This window comes from Cucumis melo, chromosome 2, assembly GCF_025177605.1.
Source record: "Cucumis melo cultivar AY chromosome 2, USDA_Cmelo_AY_1.0, whole genome shotgun sequence".
NCBI lineage: Eukaryota > Viridiplantae > Streptophyta > Magnoliopsida > Cucurbitales > Cucurbitaceae > Cucumis > Cucumis melo.
The window spans coordinates 20,691,312-20,704,329 of record NC_066858.1 but is presented as its reverse complement, the minus strand read 5'-3'; the positions used below and the strand labels follow the sequence as shown (position 1 = coordinate 20,704,329).

Genomic DNA, 13,018 nt, shown 5'->3' with positions numbered 1-13,018 from the left:
CTGACTCTTTATTTGCTCCTTCCTCACAGTCATCCTCTGAGCTCTCGAGCAGGATGAAATCCTCTTTCTCTTTCGATCCTAACCTTGGTATCACTCGTATTCTCGGTCTCGAAACCTCCCACTCCGCGGTCTGAAATTCCTCAGCCTTAGACGACTGAAAGAGATCTATCAAGAGAGAAAGGGAATAAGGCGAAAGAAAGAACCGCTCTACTTTCTTTTCTTGTGGAAGGAGACCGCTACGTGGGCCCTTCTTCGGTAAGAAAGAGTCAGGCCTATCTACTAAAAGGAATGCTCCTTCTGCAACCCGGAGGCAAGGCTCTCAAAATAATGGATTGATAGGTCCTTCGGACTGGTCACCTGGACCCTTGTTTTTTTTCAGGCGGGGAATTTGAGCGAAGCTCTAAGAAAAAAGCCTAGACGATAAAGGTTTTGATGATTTGAAAATACTATTCAAAACATTAGTATGCGATAGCGATTCCATCCAAGGAGTGCAAGAAAGACAAAAGCCTAGGGATCGAGAAAACTCGGTTTGAAAGAGAAGGCCGGAGATAGAATGGGTCCGGCTCTTGCCTTTGATCAGCTAGGAGAGGTAGGTTCATTCTCTTTCTAAAGTAGGTTGAAGCAGAGCCTGCTCTCGTCGTCGATCTTTCGACCCGTCCGGAGGACCTCTTTGATCCACTGATTTACGTAGGCGGTAAAAAAAAAACAAAGGCTCGACTGAAAGGAGAGGAGAGTTCATTTTTCTTTGATGAAGAGGGGCGAATAAAGGAAATTGGCACAAGAATAGGGCGCAGGTGAGTCGGCTCTGATTCTTTCGGAATATATGAGAAAATATGCCATCTATTCTCAAATATCATCCCAATTCGAATTGATAGAGGAGGGGAAGAGTCAGGCCGCTTGACGGAGAAAGGCGCGGTTAGAACATCCAAAAGAAAAGAAGAAAGCCGTTGGAGCAGGTATCGAGTGGGGTTATCTGGTATTCTACTCTGATTCCAGGCAAAATCTTTCTCTTTCGTCAGCGAACGACCTGCCAGATTGGAAGCTAGGGCATGAGAAGGCGATATATCCGCTCGAGCTAAAGGAATCAGTCACATGCGGGGGCGCACGCTCGTATTCGATCTCAATAGGAATCCCCCGAGGCAAAGAACTAATGGAGCACTAGCTCTCCTTGCTTCTTGCTGGAGAAGTCCCCTGGGGAAATGCCCAGCCAAGAAAAGATGTGGGACTTGATGATTGAACCGCCTCAATGAACAAGGGGATCAATGGATTTGATAGAAATCTAGTTGAGAACAATGGTAAAAAAAGAGCAAAGCAAGGACGGATAAAAAGGAGGAGTGAGCATATCCTTAACCGGTCTTCCTCATATCGGAGATTGTCGCATATTTCATCACCTCTGCCGCTGGGAGAGCAGCTCACCCTCCTGATTAGGGGCACAAGATCTTCTCTTCGATCTGCCTTTGTTCATTGATTTCTTTCTCTTTCAGATATAATAATTAGTCAATCAAGCTAACTCCAAATATAAGAAGCCAGAGGCTGGGTCAAAAAGGTCAAAAGTCAAATCGAGAAGAAGACATCTGAATCCCGAGGATAGGCTTTCCTTTCCGCCTGAAATTCATGTATAGGGCTTTCTCTTCTTGATTTATGGAACTCAATCTTTCTGGGAGTCCCATAAGAAGAGATAAGGAGAAGGCTCCGCTCCCCATAAAGAAGAGGTTAGGAGCTTGATTTATGGATGTTCATTGACTTCCTTGTTCTTCCTTTCACTTAAGCCTTGCCTTTTGATTCTATTTCTATAAGGAAACTGAAGGATAGGCTTGAATCTATGGGTTTGAAAGACCATAAAGAATAGGAGGAGTCTTATTCCTTGCCGGAGCCTCCTACGTCCTACTACGCGAGCCCTAGGCTTTCCCCTAATCATTGACTATATCTCTGCCTATCGAGCAGAAGACCGGGTAAACTAGGGTTAGCCTATTCATACCTTAGTCAACTCTGCAGCAAGGGCTCCTCTCCCCTCTTTTCCCACGGGGCGGTCGGACGACTCATTCATTCCACTCAAAATCAAGCCTATCAAAAGGAGAGGTCAAATAGCAAAATAAAGAGCCTATTGGCGGAAGGGTTCATGAAAGTCGGGGAAATGGAAGAAAGCGAACTCCCTTGAACCTTCAAACCCTTGATTTAGACATCTAGTTTCTATCTTTTCTCTCTAAAATAGCTAAGATGCGCTAGTCCTATTCTCTGACTTAAATGAGGCTACGGCTGTAGATTGAGAGTGGATTTCTGGGGATGAAAGAGAAAGGGATGCCTCTTCCTTCCCCTGCCCCCTTTCGTTTGATTCTAACTCTGACTCATGAGACTGATTCTTCCGGACCCTACTAGCCCTCTTATGGGAAAGCATATTCAATCCGCTGGGTAAAGCACCCATTAGTTTAGGGTCGAGCTCAATCTCCAATCTCCAGACCGGAAGAAGGTGAATATGGATTTCTCAAATTCTTTGATCCTTTGAAGGATAAGTCCTTTCGCTTTCATTCCACAAATTCTTTCCGCCTCTCCTTTCAGTCGAGTTATTTCATAACCTTCGTAGCTTAATATGGGGATGATCTTGGGTGTGGTCTGAACTCAATCCGGCCCCCACGTAGCGGTCGAGCAACCTCTAGATTTTATGGACTGTGGTCGAGCAACCTTCTTCCACGAAAGAACTGACTGAAGGTCCTAGTTCCATATCAAAGCGCTTTCCTTTGAAGATAAGGAGTCTGATCTCTCCTTTCTGAAGATATAATAAGATATAAGTAGTTAGTTGGCTAAGTCAAAGTTGCTTGCGCGGCCAATAAGTTGATATGAACAAGCGAAAGAAAGAATCAGATAGTTACAACTTGCACTCCGTCCTACAGTCGTCATGAAATGGAATATGAACCTGTGGAATGAAAATGGAAAGCCTATCCTCCGGTTTCAGACTCCTAACGGAGCAGTCTCGTCTGATTTTTTTGATTGCCGTAGGTTCTGGGGAGTTGGATACGGAATCAATCGCTATTTTGCAAGGTTTTGGCCTATGCTAGCTCTCACTTTTTTCGTGAAATCAGACAAAATGGACTCCAAATCTGATATCGTCAGTCAGATACTCAACTTATCCTTGGACGGGTAAATAGTCCTTTTAGAGGAAAGGGAATCAAGATGCGGAGAAAGAGGGGAAAACTACAAATTCGTCGCATTCGAATCGCTCCCCTTGGTCAGATTCGGAAAGTGGTCAGTCAACCCTTCTTCTTTCATTGATTCATTGCCCCTTTCATTCTCCGTACCTCTGAATCACGGGAGATCGTCAGAAGTTTAGGAATGAATGAGAGACTGATCATATTTCATTGAGCCTCATCTGGAGCTTTTTCTTTCTCCATATTCATCCCTGTGGCAGTACCCTTAGTTGTCCCTGTAAAAAGGGAAGTAGCCCACGTAGCGGTCAATTCAGGTTCGTCTAGCTAAACGACGAGAGCAGGCTCAGCTTCTGCAGCAAGAAAAGCAGAAACCTTCTTCAACCTTTCCGGACGAGCGGATGAGGCTTCCCAACCGCCTCAATGAACAAGGGCTCGCATCCCGAGCCTCTTCTTTCTTTGATAAAGAGATGGTCTTTGGGTATGATTAGGCAGCCCACTCGGTCCTTCAGGGTCGTAATCTTAGCCTATTGTAAAAGCATATGAATGAGACTCGGCCCGTAGGTAGCGGTTTAGTATAGTAGTTCGAGCTTTTCTAGTTCTAGTTGGATATTCCCTTTTGACTCATTTTTCTTCCCGGTCCGTCCTAGCTTAATTAGAGAGCGGGGATTGCATTACGGACCTTGACCCGCAGAACCATATCCTTGAATACGGGGAAGGGTACATCAGGCTAAGGCCCCTTCTCTTTCTTCTTCAATGCCCTATGAGGGCCATTCTTGCTTCGGTCGTATGAGGCCGATTCTTGGTCAATTGGCTCTTTCGATCCCCCCCCCACGGAGCGGTTCCCGAGATCGGGGGAGTTTGTCCGTCCTCTATGAGCCTAATTGTATGGTACACGAAGTTGAGAACTCTTAGTCTGAGTTCTCCGTCGATCTATCCTATCATGATGAAGAATTACTTCATTTTTTCAGTGAGAATGAAAACCAGAATAGTTTTCTACTTGATGAAAATCAAAAGAAGAAAGAAGTTTGAGAAGCGACTGATCGATGTTCTTGTCAGATTCCTTCATTCTCTCTTCCTTTAAGCTTTAAGTAGGTTTAGAAGGATAGGCTTTTTTCTTTTTCTTCCTTTTATTCTCCGTCTTCTTCCTTAAGGGTTTCCGAAGTCAAAGAATGAACTCAAACCTTTGTTCATTGATTCAGTCTCGCCTCTCCTTTCAGTCGAGCCCTTGTTCATGGATTTCTCTTTTTCTTTGTTCTTTCATGATCTCTCTTGTTGTGGAGTTCTTATGTTTTTTTTCTCTCTCTCTTTCATGAAAACCTCACCGCGGAGTGGGGTCTTGTCCAAGACTTCTCTGACTGACGTACGCCCTGGATTCATGAATAGAATGCTTTGTTTACGGCTTATCAGCCCCCCATCCCCTACTTGACTAAGCTAAGGAACTACTGAAAATGGGACGAAATCAGAGACGGAAGTCAGAAATCACCCTACTCATACGGGAATATGCAAGCTACTAGGCCTGCTTAGGCCTGTTGATGGCGGATGGAAGTACCGAGGTGCCTTTGGATCAAAAGAATATACTGCTTCACCTAGTGACTGACTACTTTATCTAAGTACTCGCGACTTAGCCCTAGCTCTCACTAACCCAGTTCAATCCCCCAGGGTATACCCCCGCTGTGCCATTACTTGCCCGCCCCTTGTCTGAAACTTGTCTTATTCCTGGTATCCTTTAGCGATTCATCGGCGAAAGCCTTTTTTAGCCATCCTTTTGAAAGGAAATAGTCAGAATCCCCTTCCAAAAGCTCCTCTTATTCTTAGCCCAAGCAGTCTTAGCCGCCATTCTTTTCATTCATTCATTACATTAATTCAAGAACAAGAAATTTCAAAATCATAAGTTCAGAAGAATCAGAAGAAGAAAGCCGGAGGCGGAGAAGGCCTCAATGAACAAGGGGTAGGAGGCTCCAGGACTTCCATTGACTTTTTTCTTCCTTTCTATGAAAACCTTGAACTTCCCCGCTCCGTGGGATTATTCTCTTGTCTTCCTTTTCTACTTTCAGTGGATAGTCGGATCATTGATAAGGAAGGAATGAATGTGTTAAGCAAATTCTCAGAGATCCTTTTTTCCTTTCAAACTTCGCAACTCCTCTCCTTATCAGTCGAGCCTCGGCTTTTTTCCTTCGAAATCTTAGAAAAAAGAAGACGGAGGTTCACTTTATGAAATGAGCTTTGATCCTTTTCATCTTTTAATAGGGATAAGGACTCGAAAATTCTTTGCGCCTACTCCGCCTCGCCTTTCGATAATTCTTTGATCCTCTCCTATATCTGAAACTACGAGTACCTTCGCACCTTGAAGATGAATATGGATTTCTGACTCGTCCGGAGGTTCATATGTATTTCTTTCGTTGCACTCCTAATAAGGGATAAGGACTTTCGCTTTCTCTTTATGAAATGAGCTTTGATCCTTTCAGATGAATATGGATTCAATTAAGGGTCCGTCCGTAGGTTATTCTTTATATGGATTTCTTTCGTTGCACTCCTGTTAAGAATAAGGAATTCGCCCTTGTTCATTGACTCCTTATCAGTCGACTTTCTTCGAACCTTACTATTTGGAGAGTGATTTCTGAAAATAAAGGGCTCCTTCACAGTCGTTTCGCCTCAAATTCTTTGACCCTCTCCTTATTATTTTGAGAGCTATTTCATAATACCACTCCTTCTTTTATGATAATTCAGTCGTTTCGCTTTCTTTATTCATCTTTGACCCTCTCCTCTCCTTATCAGTCGACTTTCTTCGAACCTTACTATTTGGAGAGTGATTTCTTCAAATAAAGGGCTCCTTCACAGTCGTTTCGCTTTCTCCCCTCTCCTTATTATTTGGAGAGTTATTTCATAATACCACTCCTATTAATATTATAATACAGTCGTTTCGCCTCAAATTCTTTGACCCTCTCCTTCCTTATTTTGAGAGCTATTGAATAATACCACTCCTTCAATAATGAAGTCGTTTCGCCTCAAATTCTTTGACCCTCTCCTCTATTTGGAGTCGTCCGGAGGACTCAGAAATCCATATAAAATAAACATAATGCCACTCCTTCTTTTATGATAATACAGTCGTTTCGCCTCAAATTCTTTGACCCTCTCCTTCCTTATTTTGAGAGCTATTGAATAATACCACTCCTATTAGATACAGTCGTTTCGCTTCTCCCCTCTCCTTACTATTTGGAGAGCTATTGAATAATACCACTCCTTCTTTTATGATAATACAGTCGTTTCGCCTCAAATTCTTTGACCCTCTCCTTCCTTATTTGGAGAGCTATTGAATAATACCACTCCTATTAGATACAGTCGTTTCGCTTCTCCCCTCTCCTTCCTTATTTGGAGAGCTATTTCATAATACCACTCCTTAACAGTCGTTTCGCTTCGCGCCCTCCGGACGACTCCAAATGATAAGGATCAAAGACTGATCTCAGAATTTGAGAGCGAAACTCCTTCATTATAGCCCTTATATTTTAGAAATAACTCGACTCAAAATAATAAGGAGAGGAGCAAAGAATTTGCGAACTCCTTATCAAAGAATGATCGAAATCCATATGAAAAAAATTAGGCTGGTCTCGCTTAAACTTCCACAACTAAAGCAGCTACTGAAGAAAGAGCTTAAACAACTGCAACTTCGTATGCTGCAACTTAGAATACTATTCAAAGAGATCTTCCCTATCCCGCCTGAAACTGAACTTCTTCTTTCTCATGCGAAGTGGAAGTCTGACTCTGGAAGTTATGAAAAGAACTCTGTCTCGATATTCACACCTCTTCTTTCATTCCCTTTCTTCTTAAATTCCGTCAACCCGTAGGTTTCGCGATAACCTATCCTTGACTCTGGCTGTCAGTCTCCCTCAGTGACGGAGTCAAAGGGACCTCTTTTAAGAGACTGATGAGGATACGGGATTCAACCGATCATTCTAATTTCTTTCAAGAAATCAAAGAGAAAGAAGCCTAAGGCGAGGCCTTATCATGAATAAGGCACAGCTGATCTATAATCTAAAGCTACTTCTCCTGCACCTCTCCAAAGAAAGCGATTCACACCTTTCCCACTCGGGGCTGAACACCTCGTATTCTCTTTGTTGCATATGAGTACCTCTCGCTGCTTCAACTCGGTAAAGCCTTCTACCCGATCCAACCCAATGAGCTACTTAGTTTTTCATCCTATCCCGGTAGCACTTCCTCTTTCAGTTACTCTAGAAAGCGATTCACACCTATACAGAATACAAGAAGTAATGCTCCAACTCGCCTCTCGGGTAAGCCCTTTCACCCCTAGCTTAGAGTACACTGATTTTCCACTTCTCATTCATTCCCTTTTTTCGTGATCGATCCTCGCAAATTCTTTTCCGCCTCTCCTTGGAAGTCGTTCGCCCCCAACCTGAACTCAGGAGAGCGGACTCTCATTCATACCTTTCTGCCTCCCCTACTTGGTCCTTAGCTCCGAAATGGATCCTACCTCATCCAGAAGACGATAAAGGAGGCTAGAAGGGAAGCGACAACTGGAGGCAAGGAAGAAGACGAGAAAGTCAGATAATCAGCCAGAGGAGACGAACCTACTGAAAGTCAGAAAAGAAATCAAGAGCGAACTGGAGGCACTACATCTCCTACTACTAAATAGGGTGAGAAGAAGAGAGACTGCAAACCTACTAAACCTACTTAACCTACTTAAAGGTTAGAAGCCAAGCGCATTCAAAGACAAAGAAAGGTGAAATGTAATATGAGAAAGAGCTCTTCAGGAGTGTTAAGGAGTGCAAGCGCAAGTCCTTCTACGTCCAAAGGAAAGGAGGCTCCGTAAGGAGTTGACAAAGAATGAATGGATGACTTTTCTCCGTTGTCATTTGCTTAACACATTGAATTTGGACAAATAACCTACTTGTTCGCCCTAGAAACTGGGATTCTTTTCGGCCGGTCGAGCCTTCGGGTCTACATCTGTCTCGGATAAAGACCCGCGCGTCAGCTCTGAATTGGATCGGTTATGCTCTTCCTCTGAAACTCCTTCTACTGTGCATTTTCCCTTTCGTGCGGAAAGTGTTCTACTTTTTTCGGCTTTCTCGATTGGCTCGTGCTGGAAATGGCTTCCTTCCTCTACCGCTACGTGGGAGGTCTCGACGCCAGTCTTTTAGTGACTTTATTCAATGATCTTTGAGCCTGGACCTTTGTTTTTGCTTTTCACTCTTCATAATCTCATTCTGGCAGCAAACCCTGTCCCCAAACCGGAAAACTGGGCAAGGGGAGAAGTCTTGTTAACTATATGGGGCACCTTCCCTTGGCAGTACAGGCACAAGAAAGACGTCCCGGGCGGGTACTCAAGAGGGAGAACCAAAACTCAACCTATTAGACAATAGTGTAGTGCTTACCTCTTGCCTTCCTTAAGGCTTTACCCGTCGAGCATATTCGAATACCTATCCTGACCGAGCTACTTTCTTTGACTTTATTCAATGATCTTTGAGCCTCCGAGCGAGACTGATGAAAAGACCTCTGCCTTGAGACCTTGTATCTTTGCCCGAAAAAGAGATAATGAATGAGAAAGTTCGAATGCTTCCCGTATTCTCAGACTCCAGATTCCCCGTAACCCTCTATAAGTTGAGCCTCATCATGAAAGAAACCTAAAAAAAAAGGAGGAGGAAAGTCCAATCCCCGCCCTACGCTGGTCTCTCAACCCAACCGCTACGTGGGCTGCAACCTCTCCTTAGAGAGATTCCCCCTCCCCTATTTAGACTGTTCGGAAAGAGAGTAGAGCTGCCGATTCTCCTCTTCCTGTACTGAGTTCGAATTCAGAGAATATAGTGATTCATATATGAATTGAGACTTTATTCAAACAATATCCCTCAACTCCTACTCCGCCTTGTTCTCCAACTTTCAGGTCTTTCTACGCTTTCCTCATTCAACCGATGATAACCTATACATCAAGAGCCACCACTGATTCAACTCCAAGATCTGAGGCTTCGGCAACCGCTCTGCTCTCTCCTTTATTCCTACTCAAAAAGGGAAGGTTAGCTCTTGAGATCCTCTGTTGTCGAGCGTCAACTCCTTACTCCGCCTCTCTCGTCAGACTCTTGCTGCTTCGCTTAGCCCCTCTCTCGTCAGACTCTTGCGGCTTCTCTTGATGCTTGTTCTCCGGTCTGAATACGTAGAAGCAATTCAGATAGAGGCTCGACTGATAAGGAGAGGAGCTCATTGATAAAGTCAAAGAATATTGAAAGGACTCCGGACCGCAAAGTCTTTGACTTGATTCTCAATGAGACCACTAAAAGCGAAAGCGGCTCGAGTGAGGTTAGGAAGGAGAGGGACGAAGTGACTCGACTAAAAGGAGAGGGACGAAGTGACTCGACTAAAAGGAAGAGAGGGACACACTCTCCCACGGCCTTGAGGGCACAGGTAAGGGTTCACATAGACCCGCTCACTTTGGTCCTTCGCTTCATATTAAGCTGGCATACAAGACAAGTCTTAGTAAATTGCATCACCTCATCCCGAAGGCTCGGCCAGTAGTCACCCTCTTTCAGTAGAGCGTACCTTCGTTGCCAACCATTGTGTCCAGCCCACTTTTTCTCATGACATTCTTTCATTAGCAGTCGCCGTCAGTCACTTGAACGGGGAAGATATAGGCCTTTCGGCGCATATCGCTTGTTCGGGTGGTCTTTTTAGTGGTCAAACCATGTATTTTTGCCTGAAAACCAATCGCGCCGGCGCATATTGCTTGCACCGCCTTTGTTTGTACACAATTTGGTTTGCAATTTCATGTGATTTTCTAGGAAATTCCTAAATCGATTATCAGATAGCCAAAATCCAGAAACTAGATTTTTCTACGAACAAGAGAATAGAGAAACTAGATTCTTATACGAACATCGGTTATAGTGAGTGCTGGTTGGCGTATCCAATTAGAGTGCTGAATCTTGCCTTTGGTCTTTCTTTGTCCTGCTCTCATCTAGGTCTCGATCTTTTTTCTCTATCAGAACCATTTGTCCTTGCTCTTCAGACTCCTCAAGGTGAAAGTCAACTTTCAGTCTTCCTCTTTATTGTCCGTATTTTCTTTTCTTTGACAAGGGCCATTGGATTCTGAACCTACTAAAAGGGCTTAAAGGAAGATGAAGTTCAAGGTTTGAAGCCGTCCGAAGGAGTCAGAAACATTGACACCCAGGCTCAAAGAATTTGAGTGAAAGGAAGAAAGATTGAGTTCCATAGAAAGCCTATCTGTAGGAGTGGAAAGGATAGAAGCAAGGAAAGGAAGTGGAGAGAAGAAGCTTGACCCCTACGTGGGCTTAAGAGAAAGATCAATGAACAAGGAAAGAAGAAAGAGAGAATCTTGATCTCTGAATTCGATCTTCATGATCTCTTTCCCTTTCAGAAGAAAGCGGAGGCAAGGCGCGAAGCGAAGCGACTGTGAAGGATCAAAGCTCATTGAATAAAGAGACCGGAGGAAAGAAGAAGTCAATATATACAGAAAGGAAGAGAAGCCCTTGTTCATTGAGGCGGGAGGAAAGCCTAGACACAAAGAACTAGTCAGAAAGATTGAGTGGAATTCGAATCATAGGCTTTCTCTTTCTTTCCCACTCCGCGGTAGCCGCACAAGCCTAAGAGAGAGTGTAGGGGGTGTCCTTCATTCTTTTAGCAAAAGTTCCTGCGGCTCGAGCCAGCTTTGCGCTTTGACCTGGATGAGATTCTCTATCATGTACCCATTTCCTATATATACTACTATCGGCGAATGGTATGCAATTTCCTATTTGAGAATTTCGATCAAGTATCTCGTATCTAGTTGCGGGGGGGCGTGGCCAAGAAGCAGCCAGTGCCCCCTTCTATTCGGCCTTTCTTCGCTGTGTGATGTGAATAAGGTCTGAGTATGTATGGCCATTCTGGGCGGGTCGCAATAAGTCGCTGGTCGAAGGTTTGGACCAATCGCAATTCATCACCATCTTGCCCGCTGAACATTTATGACTGGCTATGAAATAAGTGTTGACCTCAGTCCCTGTGCTGGGGCTCGGCTCCCGAACCGTACGTGAGCTGCCTCCTACGGCTCTTCCTAAGAACTTCAAGCCCCCTCTCTCTAAATAGACAAAAAAAAGCCTTGCCAACTAGAGAGAAAGAGCTTCGTTCCTTGACTTCTTTGTGAGACTTCCTTGTTCCTTAGTGTAGTCTCGGTCCATACCATAGTTTCAGACGTAGTTCCAACTAGCCTACCTACTAGTATATATCCACAGTTGACGTGACTCCGTACCGACGCCCTTTCCCTTTGTAGACGGCTAAGTGACTTCTACACCGGTCCGTGGTAGTTTAATTCCTTCTTTTCGTACTTTCTTTTGAGGCATATCATAGGCCTTTGTCGGGCTTTCGAATGCCTCCTTCCCCGAAAGAGATAAGTTGAGTTATTATCACCTCTAAACAAAGAAGAAGAGCAGTCAATGAACAAGGGAGAGAATGAAGATCTCATGAAAGAAGTTCACTCGCTCTTGTTCCCTTTCTGCCTCCGAACCTACTGAAAGTCAGATCATATTCTTTTTTGATGGGTCTCGCTCCTTCGCTATCGCTCCATGACTTGGTATAGAGTCTGTGTAGTCGTCCGGCCTTCCCACTACATAAGCCACTGGCGGAGAAAGCGAGAAGAGCTCCCCTTCATTCCTTCCTAAGCCAAGGTCCCAGGTCTCCGAGTCAGCCCGCGCTTTTTCGAAGAATCCTGCACCCATGGGCATACGGCCTGGCAGGCCTTCCCTTTCTGCCGGAGCTTCATGGGCCTTGCCCCGTTCCCCAATCAGATCTTTGTTTGGATGTGAGCTATACTCCGCGAGGAGCCAAACGGGCGTATGGCCTTGCCATTTGACCTCTCTTCCCCGTGTGACTAGGAATGCTCAGTGAGAACCTCTCAATTGTCACCGCCTGGCCTCTCTTGCTACCACGGTAGCACCTAGTGTGGTCAGCACCAATCGTCTTCGGGTCACGAAGCTGACACTCATTCACATTGGTTCATCCAGCTATGCCCCGGGCCTTTTGCTCTTCTAACGTCAAAGGTGGCCGGCCATTCGTCAACGCCCAGGAATCCGCTTGACATCTCAGCGGCGGGATTGGATACCCGCATCCGATCGAAGTTCCATTTTAGTGCCCCCCCTAACATAAAGGCGAGCTTTTCTAGGTGGGTCCCTTCGCGCAAGGACATTGCTTAGGACCAACGGGTCACACGACAGGTACACGATTGACTTTGCACGCTCCATCCTTCGGCCCTTCGCCTATCGGCTTGGCAGGTAAGCTACCTTGATCCCTCTCTGCTTTCGATTCCTTATGCTCAGCACCTCCAACAAGCCCTAAAGTCTCTTGCCGCCTAAAACTCCGCCAAGAAAGGGCAGCTTTACCTTTCATCCTATGTGCCCAGAGAATGCTATGCGTTCTCCACTTTCGGACCTCGCAAAGAGAGAACGTCTTTTTTCCTCTGACTTTCTCTCTCATTCGCGGAGCGAAGAAAGCGGGCTTTGCCCCAGCTACCGCTACCCTTGGGAAAGCAAAAGAGCTACCGAAGGAAAGGGATGCTGTCTCTCCCTTGGTCTTTTGAGAGGAGAAGGCGGAGAAGAAAAGGTCCTTCGCGCAAGTTTTTTTTGCTTCCTGCGCCCTTCCTAGTACTAGTATCGGGGCTCTTCGACCAAGGAGGCATCCTGGTGGTAGGAAGGCCGACCACTACATAAGCCGCCATCCGTCCAGGAGAGAAGGAAAGCTACCTTTCTTTGATCCACCTTCCCGGGCGGGGAAGAGAACGAAAATAGGCCGCGGATGGTGGTCGTGGTAGGTTCGAGGATCTGAGGCTGAGGAGCGAACTCCTCTTGAGTCTTGCATTTCCTCTGGCGGACCCCCTCGATCCATCGTAC

General features: G+C 45.3%; 1 long non-coding RNA gene across 1 annotated transcript in view; it reads right to left on the bottom strand.

Annotated features, from left to right (window-relative positions):
• Positions 1-6,125: 6,125 nt before the first annotated feature.
• The window catches only part of LOC127148092 (uncharacterized), a 19,690-nt gene continuing 12,797 nt past the window's right edge, over positions 6,126-13,018 (bottom strand). The window contains exon 2 of the long non-coding RNA XR_007818715.1: positions 6,126-6,433. This is a non-coding gene — a long non-coding RNA (uncharacterized LOC127148092). The remainder of the gene's footprint in view (positions 6,434-13,018) is intronic.